The sequence below is a fragment of the Petromyzon marinus genome, chromosome 66, assembly GCF_048934315.1.
Source record: "Petromyzon marinus isolate PM22_M1 ecotype Great Lakes invasive population chromosome 66, UKy_Petmar_22M1.pri1.0, whole genome shotgun sequence".
Lineage (NCBI taxonomy): Eukaryota > Metazoa > Chordata > Hyperoartia > Petromyzontiformes > Petromyzontidae > Petromyzon > Petromyzon marinus.
The window spans coordinates 8,749,094-8,775,385 of NC_133732.1; positions in this window are offsets into that span (position 1 = coordinate 8,749,094).

Consider the following 26,292-nt stretch of genomic DNA (forward strand, 5'->3'; position numbering starts at 1 on the left):
TGAATGAGTGAGTGGGTGGCTGGGTGGGTGAGTGGGTGGCTGAGTGGGTGGCTGGGTGAATGAGTAAGTGGGTGGCTGGGTGAATGAGTGAGTGGCTGAGTGAATGAGTAGGTGGCTGAGTGAATGAGTGGGTGGCTGAGTGGGTGAATGAGTGGGTGGCTGGGTGAATGAGTGAGTGGGTGAATGAGTGGGTGGGTGGCTGAGTGGGTGAATAAGTGAGTGCGTGGCTGAGTAGGTGAATGATTGAGTGGGTGGCTGAGTGGGTAAATGTGTGAGTGGGTGGCTGGGTGAATGAGTGAGTGAGTGGTTGAGTAGGTGAATGAGTGAGTGGGTGGCTGAGTGGGTGACTGAGTGAGTGGGTGGCTGTGTGAACGAGTGAGTGGGTGGGTGGGTGAATGAGTGCGTGGGTGGCTGAGTGGGTGAATGAGTGAGTGAGTGGGTGGCTGGGTGAATGAGTGAGTGGGTGGCTGAGTGGGTGAATGAGTGAGTGGGTGGCTGAGTGGGTGAATGAGTGAGTGGGTGGCTGGGTGAATGAGTGAGTGGGTGGCTGAGTTGGTGAATGAGTGAGTGGGTGGCTGAGTGGGTGATTGAGTGAGAGGGTGGCTGAGTGGGTGAATGAGTATGTGGGTGGCTTAGTGGGTGAATGAGTGAGTGGGTGGCTGAATGAGTGAATGAGTGAGTGGGTGGCTGAGTGGGTGAATGATTGAGTGGGTGGCTGAGTGGGTGACTGAGTGAGTGGGTGGCTGAGTGGGCGAATGAGTGAGTGGGTGGCTGGGTGAATGAGTGAGTGGGTGGCCGAGTGGGTGATTGAGTGAGTGGGTGGCTGAGTGAGTGAATGAGTGAGTGGGTGGCTGGTTGAATGAGTGAGTGGGTTGCTGAGTGCGTGAATGAGTGAGTGGGTGTCTGGGTGAATGGGCGAGTGGGTGGCTGAGTGGGCGAATGAGTGATTGGGTGGCTGGGTGAATGAGTGAGTGGGTGGCTGACTAGGTGAATGAGAGATTGCGTGGATGAGTGGGTGAATGAGTGAGTGGGTGTCTGGGTGAATGATTGCGTGGGTGGCTGAGTAGGTGATTGAGTGAGTGGGTGGCTGAGTGGGTGAATGAGTGAGTGGGTGGCTGGGTGAATGAGTGAGTGGGTGGCTGAGTAGGTGAATGAGTGATTGGGTGGCTGAGTGGATGAACGAGTGAGTGGGTGTCTGGGTGAATGAGTGCGTGGGTGGCTGAGTGGGTGAATGAGTGAGTGGGTGGCTGGGTGAATGATTGAGTGGGTGAATGAGTGAATGAGTGAGTGTGTGGGTGAGTAGTTGAATGAGTGAGTGGTTGGGTGAGTGGTTGAATGAGTGAGTGGGTGGCTGAGTGGGGGAATGAGTGAGTGGTTGGCTGAGTGGGTGAATGAGTGAGTGGGTGGCTGAGTGGTTGAATGAGTGAGTGCGTGGCTGGGTGAATGAGTGAGTGGGTGACTGAGTAGGTGAATGAGTGATTGGGTGGCTGAGTGGGTGAATGAGTGAGTGCGTGGCTGAGTAGGTGAATGATTGAGTGGGTGGCTGAGTGGGTAAATGTGTGAGTGGGTGGCTGGGTGAATGAGTGAGTGAGTGGTTGAGTAGGTGAATGAGTGAGTGAGTGGGTGGCTGGGTGAATGAGTGAGTGGGTGGCTGAGTGGGTGAATGAGTGAGTGGGTGGCTGTGTGAACGAGTGAGTGGGTGGGTGGGTGAATGAGTGCGTGGGTGGCTGAGTGGGTGAATGAGTGAGTGAGTGGGTGGCTGGGTGAATGAGTGAGTGGGTGGCTGAGTGGGTGAATGAGTGAGTGGGTGGCTGAGTGGGTGAATGAGTGAGTGGGTGGCTTGGTGAATGAGTGAGTGGGTGGCTGAGTAAGTGAATGAGTGAGTGGGTGGCTGAGTGGGTGAATGAGTGAGTGGGTGGCTGGGTGAATGAGTGAGTGGGTGGCTGAGTTGGTGAATGAGTGAGTGGGTGGCTGAGTGGGTGATTGAGTGAGAGGGTGGCTGAGTGGGTGAATGAGTATGTGGGTGGCTTAGTGGGTGAATGAGTGAGTGGGTGGCTGAATGAGTGAATGAGTGAGTGGGTGGCTGAGTGGGTGAATGATTGAGTGGGTGGCTGAGTGGGTGACTGAGTGAGTGGGTGGCTAAGTGGGCGAATGAGTGAGTGGGTGGCTGGGTGAATGAGTGAGTGGGTGGCCGAGTGGGTGATTGAGTGAGTGGGTGGCTGAGTGAGTGAATGAGTGAGTGAGTGGCTGGTTGAATGAGTGAGTGGGTTGCTGAGTGCGTGAATGAGTGAGTGGGTGTCTGGGTGAATGGGCGAGTGGGTGGCTGAGTGGGCGAATGAGTGATTGGGTGGCTGGGTGAATGAGTGAGTGGGTGGCTGACTAGGTGAATGAGAGATTGCGTGGATGAGTGGGTGAATGAGTGAGTGGGTGTCTGGGTGAATGATTGCGTGGGTGGCTGAGTAGGTGATTGAGTGAGTGGGTGGCTGAGTGGGTGAATGAGTGAGTGGGTGGCTGGGTGAATGAGTGAGTGGGTGGCTGAGTAGGTGAATGAGTGATTGGGTGGCTGAGTGGATGAACGAGTGAGTGGGTGTCTGGGTGAATGAGTGCGTGGGTGGCTGAGTGGGTGAATGACTGAGTTGGTGGCTGGGTGAATGATTGAGTGGGTGAATGAGTGAATGAGTGAGTGTGTGGGTGAGTAGTTGAATGAGTGAGTGGTTGGGTGAGTGGTTGAATGAGTGAGTGGGTGGCTGAGTGGGGGAATGAGTGAGTGGTTGGCTGAGTGGGTGAATGAGTGAGTGGGTGGCTGAGTGGTTGAATGAGTGAGTGGGTGGCTGGGTGAATGAGTGAGTGGGTGACTGAGTAGGTGAATGAGTGATTGGGTGGCTGAGTAGGTGAATGAGTGAGTGGGTGTCTGGGTGAATGAGTGAGTGGGTGGCTGAGTGGGTGACTGAGTGAGTGGGTGGCTGGGCAAATGAGTGAATGGGTAGCTGAGTGGGTGAATGAGTTAGTTCGTGGCCGAGTGGGTGAATGATTGAGTGGGTGGGTGGGTGAATGAGTGAGTGGGTGGCTGAGTGGGCGAATAAGTGAGTGCATGGCTGAGTAGGTGAATGAGTGAGTGGGTGGCTGAGTGGATGAATGAGTGACTGGGTGGTTGGGTAAATGAGTAAATGGGTGGCTGAGTGGGTGAATGAGTGAGTGGGTGGCTGAGTCAGCGAATGAGTGAGTGGGTGGCTGGGTGAATGAGTGCGTGGGTGGCTGAGTAGGTGAATGAGTGAGTGGGTGACTGAGTAGGTGAATGAGTGAGTGGGTGGTTCAGTGGGTGAATGACTGAGTAGGTGGCTGGGTGAATGAATAAGTGGGTGGCTGAGTGGGTGAGTGAGTAAGTGGTTGGGTGAGTGGGTGGCTGGGTGAATGAGTGAGTGGGTGGTTGTGTGGGTGAATGAGTGAGTGGGTGTCTGGGTGAATGAGTGAGTGGGTGGCTGAGTGGGTGACTGAGTGAGTGGGTGGCTGGGCAAATGAGTGAATGGGTAGCTGAGTGGGTGAATGAGTTAGTTCGTGGCCGAGTGGGTGAATGATTGAGTGGGTGGGTGGGTGAATGAGTGAGTGGGTGGCTGAGTGGGCGAATAAGTGAGTGCATGGCTGAGTAGGTGAATGAGTGAGTGGGTGGCTGAGTGGATGAATGAGTGACTGGGTGGTTGGGTAAATGAGTAAATGGGTGGCTGAGTGGGTGAATGAGTGAGTGGGTGGCTGAGTCAGCGAATGAGTGAGTGGGTGGCTGGGTGAATGAGTGCGTGGGTGGCTGAGTAGGTGAATGAGTGAGTGGGTGACTGAGTAGGTGAATGAGTGAGTGGGTGGTTCAGTGGGTGAATGACTGAGTAGGTGGCTGGGTGAATGAATAAGTGGGTGGCTGAGTGGGTGAGTGAGTAAGTGGTTGGGTGAGTGGGTGGCTGGGTGAATGAGTGAGTGGGTGGTTGTGTGGGTGAATGAGTGAGTGGGTGGCTGAGTGGGTGAATGAGTGAGTGGGTGGCTGGGTGAATGAGTGAGTTGGTGGCTGGGTGGGTAAATGAATGAGTGGGTGGCTGCGTGGGTGACTGAGTGAGTGGGTGGCTGAGTGGGTGAATGAGTGGGTGGGTGGCTGGGTGAATGCGTGAGTGGGTGTCTGGGTGAATGAGTGAGTGGTTGAGTGAGTGGGTGGGTGAGTGAGTGAATGAGTTGGTGAGTGAGTGGGTGAATGAGTGAGTGGGTGGTTGAGTGAGTGGGTGGTTGAGTGGGTGGTTGAGTGAGTGGTTGGGTGAGTGAGTGAATGAATGGGTGGGTGGCTGGGTGGGTGAATGAGTGAGTGGGTGGCTGAGTAGGTGAATGAGTGAGTGGGTGGCTGAGTGGGTGAATGAGTGAGTGGGTGGTTGGGTGAATGAGTGAGTGGGTGGCTGGGTGAATGAATGAGTGGGTGGTTAGGTGTGTTGGTGAATGAGTGGATGGGTGGCTGCGTGAATGAGTGAGTGGGTGGTTGAGTGAGTGGGTGAATGAGTGAGTGGGTGGCTGGGTGAATGAGTGAGTGGGCAGCTGGGTGAATGAGTGAGTGGGTGGCTGAGTGGGTGAATGAGTGAGTGGGTGGGTGGCTGGGTGAATGAGTGAGTGGGTGGTTGAGTGAGTGGGTGAGTGAGTGGGTGAGTGAGTGGGTGGCTGAGTGGGTGGATGAGTGAGTGGGTTGGTGAGTGGGTGAATGAATGGGTGGGTGGCTGGGTGAATGAGTGAGTGGGTGGTTGAGTGAGTGGGTGAATGAGTAAGTGGGTTGCTGAGTAGGTGAATGAGTGAGTGAGTTGCTGGGTGAATGAGTGAGTGGGTGGTTGAGTGAGTGAGTGGGTGAGTGGGTGAATGAGTGAGTGGGTGGCTGAGTGTGTGAATGAGTGAGTGAGTGGGTGGCTGGGTGAATGAGTGAGTGGGTGGCTGAGTGAGTGGGTGGGTGTGTGGGTGGTTGAGTTAGTGGGTGGGTGAGTAGGCCGCAGGCACAGTGCCTACTATGGCTTATTGCATGGCTGGGTGGGTTGGTGAGTAGGCTAGGAGATGTTAACTACCTCGCCTGGTCTGCAGGAGCTTGGAGTTTGTGTGCCTCTCTCCCCGTGGTCGAGATAATTTTGCTGTTATAAATCTCCACGCGATAGGCTACTTCGTTGAGCTCTCATTTATGGCCAGGTTGCTTCTGCCTGTTTGGATGGGGATGGCTTAGTATTGTATCTGTATGCGTGTTGGGTGATTTGTTTACATTTCTTGTACTTAGCGCTCCTATGGTGTCTGTGTGTTGTTTGTTATTGTAACGTTCTTACCCCGTCCCACTACTTGCCATCAGTGAAAGAGAGCTTCATAGCTCATAGTTTTCCTCCGGCAGTATAAATACATATTCTGATTCAGTGTTTGTTTTAACTTTGTTAGGTGTCGGCTCTGAAACGTCACCTCCAAAATCAGCTTCGTCCCCTGGGATGCATCATCCGTTAGTATTTTTCTTGCACGGGGGGGGGGGGTTCCGCATTCAACCTCCTCAATAAATCTTCACGCGATGTCCACATCGCGCTGGGCGGTTCAGTCGTCCTTCGTTTAAATGGCAATCATCAAACTCCTTTACAGATGCACCAGCGGGCATTGCTTGTTAAGGCGTCTTAGATCGTTTCTGTGTTGTTTTATTTTCTTTCTCTCCTCTGTGGAGGGACGGTGGGTGGAGATGGTGGGGGTGGGGGGGGGGGTGGGGGGGCTTCTGGTTCATCTTCTCGCAATTGTCCTCATCGCTCGACAGCAAGGCTCAAAATGTCCCCCCAATATACTGCTATAAAAATATTTAAAAAAAGGAATAATAATTGCTACGCTATCTAAATAAAAACAACAATTTGCTAAACCTTGGCCACAATATCTGGACTTGTCTTTATATAAATCAATGCGTAGATTTCTGTTTATATGATTGTGGTTATGGTTGCACTTTATTAATCCCTAATCTCAAACATTACATACAATGAAACAAGAATTGGTAAAAAAAGAAAGTAAAAATAGAGCAATGTAATACAATACACTATTAGACATTGTAAAAAATCAAAAGTCCATTCCATGTTTCGATTTGAAGCTTTCGTGACTGCAAGGATTCATCTTCTTTGGTTCTTTCGGTAAAGTCACGTTGAATGAGAATAAAATAATACAATAACACGATAAAATTCTCACGACGTTTCGGCCACAACCAGCTTAAAAGTCGCTACGAATGTTAACATCGTTCATTGAAGCTCTGTCGTCCCGACAGTTCTGTACCTTTCACCTGAAGACGGCCACTTGCGTTGTGGCCGAAACGTCGTGAGAATTTTATCGTGTTATTTTATTATTTTATTCTCATTCTCCGTGACTTTACCGAAAGAACCAAAGAAGATCCATCCCATGTGTTGGTGAATTTTAAAATATTTTTAGGCAGGAAATGGCAGGAAATTAATTTTCACATTTAGATATCTTTTTTCTGGGATGGGACCCCCAGACCCCCTGGAAGATTTGGTCCCCCCCACCCCCCAATGTTGACTCCATAGATACGGCCTTGCTTGAGAGAACTCTGCACGATTGAACCCCTCGCTGAGCTTCTCCATCGCTCGTAGAGCTTGCCATTGAGCTCACCTCATATCACGTTTTCTTCTTAATCCACCAGCCCGTGCCGCGCTCGTTATTGCAGCATTCTCAACCTCGACTGCAGCCTTTGCACCCCTTTGATTCTCGATCGGTTACACGATGTGCAATGTTAATACACACGGAGAGGGTTTCATGAAACAAAGGAAGCAGCCGCGTGCTCAATTCGTGTTGTCGACGATTTGCTTTCTACAAAAACAATTCGCCCATGCCTCGCACACCCCAGAAAGGGCATCTCGCACCTCCAGCCGTGACGTGATGCACCCCAGGTTAATAAGCACTTGTCTGCGCGATGACATCCAGTCCGACATTTGACTATTTTCTTGCACGAGCCTATAGAACAGGGGTGGGGAACGTCCGGCCCGCGGGCCGTACGAGGCACCGCGAAATCATTTGCGTCTGGCCCTGCCAAGGCAACCGCAGGCGGTACTCGAAATTCAATAAATCTAGGTAGGAGCAAACCTGGAAAAGCAGTTGCGAGTAGCAACAACATCGTCAATAGCCAGCTAACATCATCAATACCAGCTAACATCATCAATACCAGCTAACATCATCATTACCAGCTAACATCATCAATACCATCTCACATCATCAATACCAGCTAACATCATCAATGCCATCTTACATCATCAATACCAGGTAACATCATCAATACCAGCTAACATCATCAATACCAGCTAACATCATCAATACCAGCTAACATCATCAATACCAGCTAACATCATCAATACCATCTTACATCATCAATACCAGCTAACATCATCAATACCAGCTAACATCATCATTACCAGCTAACATCATCAATACCATCTCACATCATCAATACCAGCTAACATCATCAATACCAGCTAACATCATCAACACCAGCTAACATCAACACCAGCTAACATCATCAATACCAGCTAACATCATCAATACCAGCTAACATCATCAATACCAGCTAACATCATCAATACCAGCTAACAATATCAATACCAGCTAACATCATCAATACCAGCTAACATCGTCAATAGCCAGCTAACATCATCAATACCAGCTAACATCATCATTACCAGCTAACATCATCAATACCATCTCACATCATCAATACCAGCTAACATCATCAATGCCATCTTACATCATCAATACGAGCTAACATCATTAATACCATCTTACATCATCAATACCAGCTAACATCATCAATACCAGCTAACGTCATCAATACCAGCTAACGTCATCAATAGCCAGCTAACGTCATCATCACCAGCTAACATCAATACCAGCTAACATCATCAATACCAGCTAACATCATCAACACCAGCTAACATCGTCAATAGCCAGCTAACATCATCACCACGCGCCTCGCCAACGAGAAGCAGTTCCAGCCCATCGCATTAGGGGGTGAGTTAATGAAATGTTTGACCAAATATAACGGGCTAATTTTTAAGTTGATTATTTTGCATGGCCACCGAAATGATGTTACATAAATATCCAAATGGCCCTTGGCAGAGAAAAGGTTCCCCACCCCTGCTATAAATGGATACCTCCTGACCTATGAGTCTGATATTGACGCTTCGGTTTCAGGCTGTAATTTGATTTGGTTTTTTTTGCCCCTGCTCTCTGGGCAAGTTGAAAGAGCAACGTGCATCACACACACGCGGCCCCTTTGTGTCGAACGTGGTCGAGGACGGAGAACGTTTTGACCAGCCCCCGGTCTTTCTGCATTCTTAATCGAACCACGGCGTTATCCTCTCAGCGTCTCGGCAATTTGCTCGCTTCCCACGCCCTGGCTGTGAACTCCAGTAGACTACAAATGTTCCCATTCGTTACTCCAACACCAAGTGTAGGTCTTGCGCCGCTGCCTTTCATGCATTGCGCATTAGGATCCGAGGATGGAATGCGCATTGTAGATTTGAATTATTGTTATTATCATCATCATTCCAAGCGTCCTCTAGTCACTTTACCTTAGAGTCATCCATGACCCTCGTAGCATTTTGTGTGATTATTAAAACATATTTTTGCGAGTAGATGTTCTGTTGTACACGTAGTAGGGTTCTCTGTGTGCCTATGTTGTGTGTCTGTCTCTGTGTGTCACTGTGTTATCTCTCTCTGTGTGCCTATGTGTGTGTCTCTCTGTGTGTGTCTCTGTGTATCTCTCTCTGTGTCTGTGTTGTGTGTCTCTCTCTGTGTGTCTCTGTGTTATCTTTCTCTGTGTGTCTATGTTGTGTGTCTCTCTCTGTGTGTCACTGTGTTATCTCTCTCTGTGTGCCTATGTGTGTGTCTCTGTGTGTGTCTCTGTGTGTCTCTCTCTGTGTGTCTGTGTTGTGTGTCTCTCTCTGTGTGTCTCTGTGTTATCTCTCTCTGTGTGTCTATGTTGTGTGTCTCTCTCTGTGTGTCTCTGTGTGTCTCTCTCTGTGTGTCTATGTTGTGTGTCTATCTCTGTGTGTCTCTGTGTGTCTCTCTCTGTGTGTCTGTGTTGTGTGTCTCTATCTGTGTATCTCTGTGTTATCTCTCTCTGTGTGTCTATGTTGTGTGTCTCTCTCTGTGTGTCTCTGTGTGTTTCTCTCTGTGTGTCTATGTGTGTGTCTCTCTCTGTGTGTCTGTGTTGTGTGTCTCTCTGTGTGTAGCTGTGTTATCTCTCTCTGTGTGTCTATGTTGTGTCTCTCTCTCTGTGTGTCTCTGTGATGTCTACGTGTGTGTCTCTCTCTGTGTCTCTGTGTTGTCTCTCTATGCGTGTCTATGTTGTGTGTCTCTCTCTGTGTGTCTCTGTGATATCTCTCTCTGTGTGCCGATGTGTGTGTGTATCTCTGTGTGTCTCTGTGTTATCTCTCTCTGTGTGTCTATGTGTGAGTCTCTCTCTGTGTGTCTCTGCATGTCTCTCTCTGTGTGTCTATGTGTTACCTCTCTCTGTGTGTAGCTGTGTTGTCTCTCTCTCTGTGTCTCTGTGTTATCTCTCTGTGTGTGTCTATGTTGTGTGTCTCTCTCCGTGAGTCTCTGTTTTATATCTCTCTGTCTGTCTCTGTGTTATCTCTCTCGGTGTGTCTGTGTTGTGTGTCTCTCTCTGTGTGTCTATGTTGTGTGTCTTTCTCTGTGTGTAGCTGTGTTGTCTCTCTCTGTGTGCCTATGTGTGTGTGTCTATCTCCGTGTGCCTATGTGTGTGTCTCTCTCTCTGTGTGTCTCTGTGTAATCTCTCTCTGTGTGTCTATGTGTTATCTCTCTGCTTATGTGTCTGTCTATGTGTCTCCGTGTCTGTGTTTTATCTCTCTCTCAAATTTAGCAATCTTTAGAAGAAGGTAATCAACCAGGTAGGGTGTTGACTGTTATGTTAGCCGACGCTCTGTGTTGTATTTCATTATATTTCTAAGTTCACTAGATTTGTTTTCTCTTTCATTTGTACCTGATGATGATTGCTTGTGTTGCAATCGAAACGTCGTATTATATTATATAATTTCTATTTTTTTATTTTTCTACGTGACTTTACCGAAAGAACCAAAGAACGTAGAAGGGCCTTTCTTGACCAATATCATCCATCATCGAGGTGTTTTGGGGCTAGATCGCGTAAATATAAATGTGCCGTTGAACCCGCCACCACCCGACGTGGCCAATTATTCATGTTCACTATATTGTTTGGGTCTTTCGGTAAAGTCACGTAGGTAAAAAATAAATAAAAATTGTAATTAAAATAAAAACAAAAATGAAAACAACTGAACTTCAAGTCTAGAATTCACGTAGAACAATTTTTTTTTTTTTACAAAAAACTGCGACGTTTCGATCACAACACAAGCAATTGCCATCAAGTTTTCTTTTTCTCCTGATGACGATTGCTTGCGTTGCGATCGAAACGTCGTAGTTTTTTGTAAAAAAAGAAAGTTTTGTTCTACGTAACTTTACAAAAAGACCCAAAGAATATGAACTCCCGCAGTAACGAAAGCTTTAAGTCAATGTTCGCTATGTCCTGCCACACAGCAAGCGACCATGGTGTCCGTGTGTGTCCAATGAACGTTGCTCTTCAACTTGGCCGGAGAGGGAAAAAAAAAACCGAATTACAGCCTGAAACCGAAGCATCAATATCAGACTCATAGGTCAGGAGGTGTCCATTTATAGGCGCGTGCTAAAAAAAACAACCAAATGTCGGACTGGATGTCATCGCGTCGACCAGCGGTTCTAAAACCTGGCGTGCATCACGAACGTCAGGTTGCGCGATGCCCTTTCTGGGGGCCGCGAGACGTGGCCAATTAGTAAGGTTTTTTTGCACGCTCTGCCTACGCGACACGCCTGACCAATTGGCTGTGTCGCGTGGTGGCGGGTTTCATCGACGCATTTATATTCGCGCGATATAACCGCTGCTGAACGCCGGGCGAAAAGTGACAGCACGAGACTATCCGCCAGGCCCCGTGATGTAACCCGACGCGTCCTGGTTGATGAGGGGGGAGGGGCGGCGGGCGGGCGGCGGGGGGGTGACACGGTGACACGGTGAAATGGAGCGTGAGCTAATTTAGAGACTTATTATCTCATATTCTTCGTTTTTTTCCGGTAAAGTCACGTTGAAGAGAAACAACAAAATAACAAAATATATATATAAAACAATAAAAAAATTCTCACGACGTTTCGACCATAACTCAAACGGTCATGATGCTATTTTGTTGTTTCTCTTCGACGTGACTTTACCGAAAAAACTAAGAATATGAATCACTGCAGTCACGAAAGCTTTAAATCAAAACTTATTATCTCGTTAACATGGGGAAATCGCGCTGGTGGAATATTCATCATTTTTTTTGTAACATAGGCATAAGGAATGAGGGGAAGGGGTGGCTGGGTATGAGAAAGTAAAAGGTGGGTGGGGGGAGAGGGGGAGAGGCGATGTGTTACACATACGGATGGAGAATCCCCATCCCTTGCTTGTATGGTTGAGGAAGTGAGGGGGGGGGGGGACAAGCGATGAAGAGGAAGCCAGGAGGGGTGTGGTTGCGCCCAGAATCAACGAAACGTGACGAGTGACCGGCGGTGATTGACGATTCTTCCCCACCAACAGGCCGAGCAGCATTCCCCGCTGGGATCCCTGGGAGTGCAGGGGGGAGGGGGTCTCATAGGGACCATCCATTTAGTTCATACGCTTGGAAGGGGGAGGGGGGGTTAACCCAAATGCGTTCGCTTGCGTATGGGGGGGTCTACTGACAATATGCGTACGCATAGAAAACGGGGGTGGTGGGGTGAAACCTCGATAATAATTTGTCTACATTGGCCTTCAAATAAGTTCATGAATCCTTGATGATTTCTGCGTGGATTAAATATCGGCCGTGCTATAAGATTCGGAGGGAGGGGGGGGTGAGTGAGTCAAGCGTACGTACGCAGGTGGGGGAGTGGGGGGGGTTAAAAGTACGCGTACGTACAGGGAGGGGGTGAGGGGTCAAGTATTGACAGATTTTTGCTGATCGCTTCTGATCGCTAAATCCAGGCCAAATGCCTGTCGACCCATTTGGTTTACCCCGTAATCTAGTACGGGGAAATTGAGTTTTCACGTCGATACGGCATACAGCCGTTTCAATACGGGAAATAATAAGAAGAATATATATTCTTGGTTCTTTCGGTAAAGTCACGTCGAAACGTCGTGAGAATTTTATTGTTTTATATTTTTATTCTTTTATTGTTTCCCTTCTACGTGACTTTACCGAAAGAACCAAGAATATGAATCCCTGCAGTCACGAAAGCTTTAATCAAAATAATAAGAATGTCTATTTGTTCGTGTTTCTCTCTTGTGATGGAACTTTGTAGGATAAACGTTGAGATTTCTAAGGGGCACAGGATGACCAATAAGGTCTAAATTGGGAGCTGTAATAAGATAGGCACTGGTAGGGGATTGACAGCTATACGGGCCCTAATTCTATATTTGAAGCTTTCGTGACTACAAGGATTCATACTCTTTGTTTTTTTTCGGTAAGGTCACGTAGGTTAAAAAAAAAATGAAAACCAAAGAGTATACAGGCCCTGTTGCATGAGGGAATGCCATGTGTCATCGAGCAGTTATCTTCTTAAGCTTGTAGCTCAGGATGCTCCATGCTCACACGTGCCACTGGGAGTCAAAAGAGAAAAGAGCTGGAGGGTTGGGTGAGTGTCAGGTGGGACGGTTAGGCCAGGTGAGGGTACGAGAGGCGATGATTGGGGGCAGGGGTCATGAACCATTGAATTTGACCTTGCCTGCTGGAGGAGCCCACTGACGCAACTTCGTCTTGAACAATTCAACACAACATTGTAGCAGCAGCACGGACCTTTCGGTTGGCATATTCTGAATTAATCTAGCTGGAGCAGGATAAATGTTAGCCGGTTCGTGTCTGTTGTGGCCATATATATATACATGCGCATCATCACCCTATTGGACGAGTGTACTTGCGACCGTGAGTTTGCAGCCAGTGCCCTGTGCTTTACCTGGGTCGCTGGAGTTCGGAGGGTTCCGGGATTCAGTCAGGCGGAGGTGGACACTCACTGGCACGGTGAGTAGCGGTTTACCGCCCTCTGTTATAATGATTATGAGGTCGCACTTGCATATCTGTCAACCCGTACAATTTATCCGTGTTTCTGTAGAGAGAAATCGAGTTTTAAGGTCTACACATCTGTTTCAATACGGGCAAAACAAAAATAACGTTTTTGTCTCTTTGTTTGTGTTTCTCTCCTTGTGATGGGACTTTGTAGGATGAAAGTTGAGATTTATGACCAATAAGGTCTGAATTGGTCTGTCTTAAGGTAGGCTCTGATAAGGGGTTGAAAGGTATGCACTCGTCACTCTCATTGTTACAAGGTCGCAACTCGTTACACTACACATACACACACAAAAAGTGTGCTTGCGATAAAATTAACAACACGATGCCACCTCGCTGCTCGTCTCGTCAATGAGCTATGACTCTGGTCATGATTTAAGAGTTTCATGGCTCACAGGTTACTTCTAAATAAACTGAACTGATAATCCTCACAGCACCAGCGGCTTTTGCCTGGCCATCGAACAAATAGGGTCACCGCATCGCACGCTGTCTGATGCTATAAAGTGAGAGAAAAAAGTATTTGATCCCCTGCTGATTTTGTACGTTTGCCCACTGACAAAGAAAAGATCAGTCTATAATTTTAATGGTAGGTTTGTTTGAAAAGTGAGAGACAGAATAACAACAAAAAAATCCAGAAAAACGCACGTCAAAAATGTTATAAATTGATTTGCATTTTAATGAGAGAAATAAGCTTTGACCCCTCTGCAAAACATGACTTAGTACTTGGTGGCAAAACCCTTGTTGGCAATCACAGAGGTCAGACGCTTCTTGCAGTTGGCCACCAGGCTTGCACACATCTCAGGAGGAATTTTGTCCCACTCCTCTTTGAAGATCTTCTCCAAGTCATTAAGGTTTCGAGGCTGACGTTTGGCAACTCGAACCTTCAGCTCCCTCTACAGATTTTCTATGGGATTAAGGTCTGGAGACTGGCTAGGCCACTCCAGGACCTTAATGTGCTTCTTCTTGAGCCACTCCTTTGTTGCCTTGGCCGTGTGTTTTGGGTCATTGTCATGCTGGAATACCCATCCACGACCCATTTTCAATGCCTTGACTGAGGGAAGGAGGTTCTCACCCAAGATTTGACGGTACATGGCCCCGTCCATCGCCTCTTTGATGCGATGAAGTTGTCCTGTCCCCTTAGAAAAACACCCCCGAAGCATAATGTTTCCACCTCCATGTTTGACGGTGGGGATGGTGTTCTTGGGGTCATAGGCAGCATTCCTCCTCCAAACACGGCGAGTTGAGTTGATGCCAAAGAGCTCCATTTTGGTCTCATCTGACCACAAATTTTTACCCAGTTTTCCTCTGAATCATTCAGATGTTCATTGGCAAACTTCAGACGGGCATGTATATGTGCTTTCTTGAGCAGGGGGACCTTGCGGGCGCTGCAGGATTTCAGTCCTTCACGGCGTAGTGTGTTGCCAATTGTTTTCTTGGTGACTATGGTCCCAGCTGCCTTGAGATCATTGACAAGATCCTCCCGTGTAGTTCTGGGCTGATTTCTCACCGTTCTCATGATCATTGCAACTCCACGAGGTGATATCTTGCATGGAGCCCCAGGCCGAGGGAGATTGACAGTTATTTTGCGTTTCTTCCATTTGCGAATAATCGCACCAACTGTTGTCACCTTCTCACCAAGCTGCTTGGCAATGGTCTTGTAGCACATTCCAGCCTTGTGTAGGCCTACAATCTTGTCCCTGACATCCTTGGAGAGCTCTTTGGTCTTGGCCATGGTGGAGAGTTTGGAATCTGATTGATTGATTGCATCTGCGGACAGGTGTCTTTTATACAGGTAACAAGCTGAGATTAGGAGCACTCCCTTTAAGAGTGTGCTTCTAATCTCAGCTCGTTACCTGTATAAAAGACACCTGGGAGCCAGCAATATTTCTGATTGAGAGGGGGTCAAATACTTATTTCCCATTAAACTGCAAATCAATTTATAACATTTTTGACATGCGTTTTTCTGGATTTTCTTGTTGTTATTCTGTCTCTCACTGTTCAAATAACCCTACCATTAAAATTATAGACTGATCATTTCTTTGTCAGTGGGATAACGTACAAAATCAGCAGGGGATGAAATATTTTTTTCCCTCACTGTATACAATACTCTAAACTACAAAATACACTACTATACAACACATTTTATACTGCCACTATAACACTAATATACACTAGACTATACACTCTACCGTACATTAGACGATACACTGCAATATTTACTCTTCTATACTCACTATACACTACTATACACTGCACGATACACTACACTACTATGAAATGTTTAATATTTTCTTTGTTGCTAAAATACTTTTGTTGCATCCAGTTTCATTTGTAGGGTATTTGTAATTGTTCAGCTTTCATAAAGACCCATGGACTCACACTGAGACCCATGGACTCGCACAGAGACCCACTGACTCGCACAGTGACCCACTGACTCACACAGAGACCCACTGACTCACACAAAAAACAACTTACACAGAGACACATAGACTCATTCAGAGACCCGTAAACTAACATAGAGACCCATGGACTCACACAGTGACCCACTGACTCATACAGAGACCCATAGACTCACACAAAGACCTATAGACCACGGGGGAGAGAGCGAGACGCGCAATCGCTAAATATACCGCCGGCGTGAGGGTGGGAATCAAACCCCCGACCTCCTGTATACCAGGCGAAGTAGTAACATCTCCCAGCCACCGTGGCGTTAGGGTCGGGATTGAACCCACGACCTCTTGTATATCAGGCGAAGTAGTTAACATCTGGCCACCGTGGCGTTAGGGTCGGAATCGAAATCACGACCTTTTGTATACCAGGCGAGGTTGTTAAGATCTCCCAGCCAGCGCGGTACGCGGACTGAACCGGTATGACTCCAACTCCCTGCCTTCTTACGCCGGTTTGAACCGAGGTGGCTAGGAGATGTTGACTACCTCGCCTGGTTATGCAGGAGGTCGTGGTGGGTTATATCTCGACCATGACGCCTGTTGTATATTTACAGTTTGCGTGTCTGTCTCCCCGTGGTCACGTGGATTTTTCTCCGCATCCTCCGGTTGTTTTTCCCCACCACGTTTAGAATCAGCATCTCACGCGTTTATAGTTACTCGGCTGCTGATGTAAATGTCCACATGATGATAATAATCTTGATTTTAAGCTTTCGTGACTGCAGAAATCCATACTCCCACCTGATGACGGACGCTTGTGTTGCACCCGATACGTCGTGCTTTATTTTATTTTATACCTACGTGACTTTACCGAAAGAACCGAAGAGTATGATGATGATAAGTTGCTTCGTTGCGCTATCATTTGTGATAGCCAGGTAATTTCTGAAAAAGAGCAACATGGCAGCTTAGCGGGGCCTTATCTCGTAAAGTAAAAATAGTTTAGTTTAGATTAAAATGCATTTAGTTTATTTAGCCGCTATGAATGTCCACGTGCTGATGATAAGCCCACTTGGTTGAGCTATCATTTGTGATAGCCAGGTCGCTTCTGAAAAAGAGCTACATAGCACCTCAGTAGAGGCTTTCCACCTGGTAACATAAGTACAAATATCCTTTATAGTGGCATAGTTTATACAGCTGTGGGTATATTGTAACAAAGGCTGGCACCCTCTTGATGTCACGCGAAATACCTGAACGCGTTCGTCGCAGAAGCTTTAATGTTTGAGCAATCATCCAAAATGGAGATTTTTTGGGGGGGTGTTATATCGCATCAACATAAATGTTGTGTCGCTAAACCCGCTGCCGCCCGTTTACGTGACAGATTCTTTACTAACTGGCCGTGTCGGGTGGTGGCAGGTTTAATGATGCACGTTCATATTCACGCGATCTAAGCCAGAAAAAAAGAAAACACCCCAAATCCGGTTATGGCAGCGTTCACGTGCCGACGAAATCCGGTTCGCTGAAATTGTTTCTGCTGGTGGAATGGAAAAAAAGCCCAAGCGACATCGCTACAGTTGGCCCACTGGTGAACCAAATGAAAAACCAACTTGCTCATTTTGCTCGACGAGACGGACTCTTTTCCTTCGCATTATTTTAATTCATTTTTTTCAACGGTTTTATTTAACTTGATTCCTATGTTTGTCGTTGTCAAATCTTGTAATCAAAATTTAGTCTGCTTCCAGGTTGTCCAATTAATTCCATTGACGCACGTACTCAGATCCGGTGACAATGCATGCCTGTATCAAAATCGGCATAAATGTATAAATTAATTCGCTACTTTAAAGCAATTTACATTTTGTATGGACGCCTTATTAATTATATATATTGTGTAGGTCAAAAACGCGCGGTCCCTGAACTCTCGAATCGCCTGCTCCATGTGAACGAGTTTCGGAAGTCATCAATTAATTCAAGTAAGCATTGATGTGGGACGCAGACATCGCGTCATTGACGTACTTTTCGATCGTGAGTTAAACGAAGTTGTCTACGTGATTCGAAGTTGTTAATAAAACCGTTGTTTAAAAACAAGTGTTTTAAGGAGTTTCTTATTTATTAAACACGCTTCCTTTGAACGTGACGTCGATTGATTTTTCATACGTCATCCTGTGACGCTACGAGTGACCAGATGACGCGAGGCCATTCTCTTGAGCGGCTATCAATTTGTGACGGCCGGGTGGCTTCTACAAAAATAAGTTGATGCCTCAGTGGGCTTTGCCTGGTCGGATGGGGGATGGTTTAGTGTTGTCTCTGTGTGTAGTTTGGGTGATTTGTTTAGCTTTCTTGTACTTTGGACTGCTATTGTGTTTGTGTGTATTGTGTTTGTTGCTGTAACGTTATTACCCTGTGCCCCCTATTGGACATCTGTGAACAAAGAGCTTCATAGCTCACCTGATTCCTCCTGCAGTAGAAATACTATGTTCTGATTGTGACGTCACGTCTTGCTGTTGTCGTCGTCATGTGCGTATGTCTTGCCACGTGCTCAGAAATCGCGCACGCGGACTGTGAGGGTGAGCGTCAGAGGGAGCCATGTCCCACAAATCGTCGCCGAGCGAGGCCGAGTACAAGGGCAAGGCGGTCGAGGCTATTCTGTCCGGGATGTCCGCAAGTGTCGCGGTTGCCATAGAGATCACCAACCTATCGACGTACACACTCGAAAATCCGACGTGAGTACGCGCACGCATGTTAAACGTCTTTCGCACCCTACGTCGCTAACCGTGCTAATCTGTGGGTCTCTATGGGTCTCTGTGGGTGTCTCTGTGAGTCTCTGTGGGTCTGGGTGTCTGTGGGTCTCTGTGTATGTATGTTGAACTTCTTTCGCACCGTACGTAGCCAGCCGCGCTAATATGAGGTGCAGGAGAAGAATAATAAACTAAACACGAAAGTCGCTCACGTGGATCTGGACAATGCGTGTGCTGTGTCTTTGTCTCGCACACAAATCAAAGGTCCTCGGTATGGACTTAACATACTGCTGGGACAAGTGCTGTTAGTGAGTAGCATCTATAAAAGCTTTATCTGGTAATGTAAAAAAGTTTAATTTTAGTATTTTTACGTATTTTTTGTTAGTGATTTGCTTACTTTTACTATACTTTGCACTCCTATCGTTTTTAGATGCTACTCGCTAACAGCACTTGTCCCAGCAGTATGTTAAGTCTATACAGAGGACCTTTGACTTGTGTGTGAGACAAAGACACAGACAGAACACGCATTGTCCAGGATAAACAAAGATTCTGATTCAGAACCGCTCACAACGCGACTGTTGTGTCGTTCTCCCTCCAGCTACGTGTCACCTCACGGCGTGGTGGATTACACCCCGCACATGGAAATCGAACCCGGGGAGAAGCGAGCCTGCGGCTTCCGCAAGCACAAGGTAGGCATGAAGGGCTGCCTCGGAGTGCTGCGCTACGCCATCCGGGACACCGAGAGGTGCCTGGACATCTTCTTCAGCAGCCCTTACGCCTGCATCATCTACGACCGAACGGTCGGCATTCAGCTGGAGAACATGGGCAAGATCTACATCGGAGCGTCGAATCGACTCCTGGAGGAGATCGACCACTCCGGGGACAAGCCGTATGATTTCGACAAGAAGAAGGCCGGCGACGCCCCCGCCACAGTCACCAACAGCGCATTGAATCTCGCGGTGACGGCCACCATGATCGACGATTACAGGTCTATCATCCGCGTGCAGCTCAAGAGCGTGTTCATAGTTCATAGTTCATAATTCATTTAATTGGTATAGCCCTGTGAGCCATTCGGCTCTTGAATCGGGTGCAACCGCAACAAACAAAAAACATGAACACGAAAACGTCTTAAAGTGATTACGTGACTGTGCAAACAGAAAATACAGGAAAAAACATATCAAAATATTCCTGAAATAGCACCGTACACCAACGCTGTGCGCAAAAATCCCAGTGGGATGCAAGTCAAAATAACAACAACAACAACCACAAGACAACTAAGATTAAGGCCATCAGTCAACTCCGTACTACAATAAACAAAAACATGGCCAAAACAAAAAAAAACTTTTCGAAATCACCAAAATAAAAGCCATAAATCCAATGTAACAGTGATCATAGGGACTGTGACCGAATTTTTTTACAATAAACTACATAAATTATAACACCAAAATCTAGAGCCATATTTTAGGCCACTGAATAGCAGTGGCAGCTAGGGTTGTACAACTCCTCTAGAGCAGTTTTGAGTGAAAATCTCATAGGTAGTGATTCAAGTTGCAGTTTATTGGCAATAGCATTCCAGACCCTAGGGGCATCAATAGCAAAGGCCCTTCCTCCAGTTTTAGTACGGCAAAAGGGAATGTGAAGCTGGTAAATGAGCGAAGACCTGAGGTCAAATTTGTTCTTTGAAACAGAGAGGAGATCCAGTAGGTAGTATGCGGAATTTTTTGTAAGTACATCGTGAATAAATAAGATCTGGTGCACAAGTCGTCGAACATTAAGAGATGTTAAGTTTGACCCAATGTAGAGATCACAGTGGTGAGTCCTATATGGGCAGTTCAATGCAAGTCTTAAGGCCGAGTGATAGATGGAATCAAGCTTCTTCAGTACAGTACTTGGGGCTGATTTATACACGATGTCACAGTAGTCAAGTAGAGGCAGTATGGTAGCTTTTATCAATTCCAAACGGAACATTGGGGGGAAGCAGTGCTTGTGTCGATACAGAAAACCAATTTTTATTTTTGTCTTTTTACCAATATAATCAATGTGATCTTCAAAACTAAGTTTTGAATCCAGGATGACCCCAAGATACTTAGAGATCTTGACTTGCTCTATTTGATAATTATTCAAGGAATGTAATTGGGGAAAAATAACTTCCTGCTTTAATCCCGGAGAGAAGCATAGCACCTTGGTTTTGGAGGTATTCAGGACTAGTTTAAGAGGAACTAGCTGATGTTGTAGTTTGTTGAAATCACCCTGGAGCTTAGCAATCATGTCATCCGGAGAGCGGCCAGCAGTAATCAGTATCGTGTCATCTGCAAAAAGATTTACCCTGGAATGATCCAGTTCAGTGCCCAAGTCATTGACATAAAGAGAGAACAAGAGGGGGCCGAGGATGAAACCCTGTGGAACCCCTTTTGTTATCTTAACACTGTTTGACCTCCAACCATCTGTGAATACAGTTTGGGTGCGAGAAAAAAGGTAATTTTTTAACCATTGTACTGTGTTCTCGGAAAAACCGAGGCAACTTAGTTTACTAAGCAGGGTGTTATGGTCAACTGTATCAAAGCTTTGGACAGGTCAAGAAAAAGACAGGCACAGTACTGCTTATTATCAAGGACAGGGGTGTAGGAATTTGCAGGAGCAGGGGTGACTCCCAATACATTATCAAAAAGATTACCAGCTTCAGAAAAATTAAGGTTAAAATTGTCAACTATTTTTTTGGGATCTGAAAAATATTCCCCATTTCGGTGAAGCTCAACGGGCAGATTTTCTGTTTTGGATGCCTTTTCGATAGATTTGATTGTTTTCCAAAAAATCCTGGCATTTCCATGTGATTCCAGGAGAGTGGAGGAAAAATAGGCATTTTTTGCATGCCGTATTTTTTTTACGCATCTATTCCTTAAAATCCTGTATTCTAGCCAGTCATTTATCAAATTACTTTTCTGAGCACATGCCCAAGCCTTGTCCCTAGTTTTCATGAGCTTTGTAATCAAAGGATCATACCATGGTGGGCGGTTGCCTTTAGTTTTAAATCTAACCAACGGAGCATGTTTGTTAAGAATTTGGAGAAACGTGTACCTGAAAGTCTCCCAAGCCGTAGTCAGGTTGGGGATATCACAGACCTTATCAATATCTGAGTGAAGCACATAATTTGTAAATGCCTGAGTGCTGAAGTGCCTCAAAGAGTGCTTCTCAACAATTTTAGGGGGGGCTTTGGGTCTGGCTGATGATCTCACACCAAAAATGAAGGAGTGATAACTAAGGTTATTACCCAGAACACCAGTCAGTGCGAAATTGTGAGGGGCATTTGTCAATAGGACGTCAAGCAAAGTTGACTGTCCCGGACTTTTTAGGTTGGGTCTTGTGGGGACATTTATTAATTGAAACAAGTTAAATTCATCTGTAAAATTTGTGGCCACGGCCGGCGGGTTTAGCCAATTCCAATTTAGATCACCCACTAAAATTATTTCACCTTTAGGGAGGCCCCCAAAAAGCTCTCTCAGTGCCGATGCAGCTTCAACATCCTTCCCACAAGGTGGTCTATAGCAGCACACTACCAATATCTGTTGATTATTTGGGAGAGTTATTCTGAGAGCCAGACCTTCAAAGCAACATTTTTTAAACAAGGAGTGAGCTGGTGAACATGCAATAGTGTTACGAACATAGATGGCAATTCCACCTCCTTTAGATCTTCGGTCAAGCCGAAAAAGGTTGTAGTTTTCAATCGTAATCTGCAAGTCATTGACAGCAGGAGACAGAAATGTTTCTGTTAGGCAAAAAATGTCCGGGTCAAGATTTGCCACTTCTAGTTTTAGTTGACTTAATTTAATCACAAGCCCTCTGATGTTGACATGTAGAACACCAACACCTTTCCTGCCAGAAAAATCTACAGAATTATACGAGCTCTTTTCATTTGGGCCAGGATGAAGCTCAATACCACCCAGAAATAAAAAAAGTAGAATTAACAGTTTGCATAAGTATTTTCTGTGAAAGGATGAAGAGCGGCGAACCTTGGACGAATAGCAGCAGCTCGCAGATGGTGTTATTTTTAAGAGCAGAATGAAGTTTGGAAGGAGTACTGGTGAAGTAATGGGACAAAGATAGGGTTTAAAAGGATCCAATGATGGAGTGTAGAAGTGTCTATAAGCTATTTCATTTGCAGGTGTAGTGACAAATCGAGCAACAAGTATTGACGCAAAATAACGAGGGTAGCGGTTTGTAGAGTTGAGTGTGGCACTAGATATGGCCGGGAGGGACAGCAGTAGGATACACAGCAGGATAATTGCCATCTCTAAAATATCCGGGCTATACACAGATTTACACACAAGTGGAATAGAAATATATATACTTGTAAGCCGAGCGTGAGAAAACGTCTTGCCGCACTCGTCACACATGCACGGCTTCTCGCCCATGTGTTAGGGTTGAACAGCGCCCACCCCCCTCTCCCAGACAGCAGATTCTTGGCTGTTGTGGGCTCGGCTAAACCGCTTGCACCGCCTCCTTTCCCCGCCGCGGGATGGTGCTCGAGCTAGCCCTCCTTGAGCGTGTAACCCCATGGTGGCTAGTAGGTGTTAACTACCTCACCTGGTATGCAGGAGGCCGTGGGTTTCTATCCAGACCCTAACGCCTGTTGTATATTTGTAGTTTGCGTCTCTCTCTCTCTCTCTCTCGCACCATCATCATCATGGCGGTTAGGAAATGTTAACTACCTCACCTGGTATGTCGGAGGTCGTGGGTTCCGATCCCGACCCTCAAACTTATTCTCCGTGGTCGTGTGGATTTTTCTTCAGCTCTTTCAGATTTTCCCTCGACAATTAGAAACATGCTTTTAAAGTATTTGGCTGCTATAAATTACCACGTGATGATAAGCCACTTAGTTGAGCTATCATTTGTGAGGGACAGGTCGCGCTTCTGTAAAAGGGCTCCATAGCAGCTCAGTGGGGCCTTACCTGGTAAATAAAAAAAATAGTTACAAAAAAATTGATTATGGACAAGAAAAATGTTAGTCTGATGTTAAGTATCGCCGAAACGTCATAAGCCCGACATCCTAACGACATGTTAAGATTACTTGAAGTGCGGCTTAAATAGATGTGGCTTATATACATGTATATTCTCAGTAGACTCTCGATTATCCTCTTGCGGTTTATCTGGTTTGCGCATTAACCATGACACCTGAGATTTTGACATGAATTAATAACTCATGAGTTTTCCCTTCGGCCCGACTTAATAATCTAAAAACAGTTATCCAACATTGTTATTCTTGGAAACGTTAATCACAAATCAAGTGCTTAAACCGGGCAAATGTGTAGTGGGTTCAACTGAGTCGCAGAAGTAGACTTTGGAGCAGACAACAGCAGACAGTGGCTTCGCCACTTTCTGTTGTTGTCTGCTCACAGTCAATCACCGTCGACGTATGGTAACCACCATAGGTGTGCAGTTAAACAGTGCATTTTACTTGGCGATTCACTCCCAAGCAGCACTACCCCTGTAGCTATCCGAACGGTTAAAATTATTTTAATATCTCTCGAATTTCGATAGATTCTCCAATCAGCCTTTTTTCTATTGAAGTATTTCAAAGCGCTGTAAGTTAGACGTAAATAAGATCTAAGCGAAATATAAACGCTGATATAATCACAATATCGAAGACGACTCTCAATATTCCATTAAAATGAAGAACTACGGTAAAAGCTGAGTAATCCAACCAGACAACACAATTTTTTTTTATATGAATATCTACTCGTCTTTGGGGGGGGATACGTTCAGTTAAACGATTAAACACATTGGGAATGAAAAATTAGAGGCACTCATTTTGAAATATCCTTCGCGCATTGTATTGCTTGTTTGTTTGTTGAATTTATTTTGCACCACCATAACGTAGCCAACCACGCTCATTGGAGGTGCGGTGGGAAGGACAACAAACTAAACACAATGGCAACAACAAGCAGCAGTTCTAAAGAAATACATTTTACTGGTAGGAAACGTAGTGGACTGGAAGCCCAACCGGGATTAATTCACAGGAGGCAGGGTATTAATTGTGTATGTCTGTGGATGTCTTTCCACGTGGGAGAGGTGGGGCTGGGTGGAGAGGGGCTGGGTGGGGAAGGGAGGGTGGGGAGAGGCTGGGTGGGTAGGGTGGGGCTGGGTGGGGGGTGGGAGGGGTGGGGCTGGGTGGGGTGGGGCTGGGTGGGGAGGGGCTGGTCACCCCGTGGTGCCCTTACATGGACTGGAAGCCCAACCGGGATTAATTCTCACAGGAGGCAGGGGATTAATTGTGTATGTCTGTGGATGTCTGTCCACGTGTATCCGGACATTCGGATATAAAAAACAAAATGGGAGAGGTGGGGCTGGGTGGAGAGGGGAGGGTAGGGAGGGGCTGGGTGGGGAGGGGCTGGGTGGGGAGGGGCTGGTCACCCCGTGGTGCCCTTATAAAACTCAACGTTTAACCTACTCACGCCAGCTTGTGCCCGCCCTCACAGTCGGGCATATTTGCGAAATACACCACGTGGTGCCGTTGACCCTGGCCACTGACCGAGCAACCAACGTTCCTACCAGCCCCCTCCGCAGGAATGTGTTTAATTAAGAAATGAATTTCCAATGTATTCAGATTGAGAACAATATCGTGCAATAAATGTGATTATTATGATTGTAATACGCTGCGTGATTTTGGACAGTGTGTATTTCAGCTGTCACCCCACCGCGAATGCTAATCCAATGAGTATAATTCGTGTATATGTTACGCATTTGGAAGCAACGTGTACTCGATTGCCTTTGTTGATTCATTGCCTGTATTATGTTGCGAACGGGGCTGACTTTCAGTTTAACCTTGTTACTGGACGACGCACATTTTACATATATAATCGGTATAACTGTTTGGAAAGATCACAATGGTTATTGTCCTCTGGAATAAATATGCATCTCAAAAAAAGATTGCGGAACGTACACACACTTGGTTCACGGGGCTGTGAAAAGATTGGCACAAATTAAGCCCGTTGAGTGTGACCTCTCCTGGTATACAGGAGGTCGTGTGGGTTCGATCCCGACCCTAACGCCTGTTGTGTATTTGGAGTTTGCGTGTGTGTCTCTCTCTCCCCATGGTCGGGTGGATTTCTCCCCTATTAGTAAAGGTTTGTCATGTAGACAAAACGTGGCAAATTCTTTACTTTTCGATTTAAAGCTTTCGTGACTGCAAGGATTCATCTTCTTTGGTTCTTTCGGTAAAGTCACGTAGAATGAGAATAAAATAATACATTGTGTTATTTTATTTGTGTTATTTTATTTTATCAATTTATTCTCATTCTACGTGACTTTACCGAAAGAACCAAAGAAGATAAATTCTTTACTGTTACAGCACACCGGTGTGTTGGAGAGTAAACCCACATTTGCATTTACAAAGGAAGTGACATTCTTTGCTATCGTGACAAACCTTACCAATTGGCTTTGTTGGGTGGTGTCGGGTTTAACGACACATTTAGATTTACACAATCTAACCCAAAAGCCTCTTCTACGAATGTTGGTTGCGAAAGCCTACGTGTTAAACAAACCAAATGTTATCAGAAATTACAAAAAACAACTTCTATTTTCATCACCAAAACACTTTAATCATCTTATAACTCCGTTATGTTTATTGATTCCAGTTGGATTGATCAAAATAAACAAGTTATTAACACTTGTGCAGTGTATGTCAACTGAGGCACACACACACACTGTTGTAGGAGGCAACGCATGTATTAAACAATTGACTGTACACCGGGTTCTGTTGCTAAGTGTGACTGACTTGCCCAGCCTGCTCACTATGTGCCTGTGTGTTAGCTCGCTTGATCCCTGAACGAGCCCCGACTCTCCCAGGCACCCCCCCTTGCTGTATCAAGGAAGGCACCCCCACTTCCGGCCACGTGTCCTTAACTCCTCCAATCGAGACACCGTTTCAGGTCACGTGCCCCTGACTCCTCCAATCGAGGCCCGCTTCCGGGCACGTGCCCTTAGCGCGACCCGAAGAGACACCCAACTATGTCTCTACAG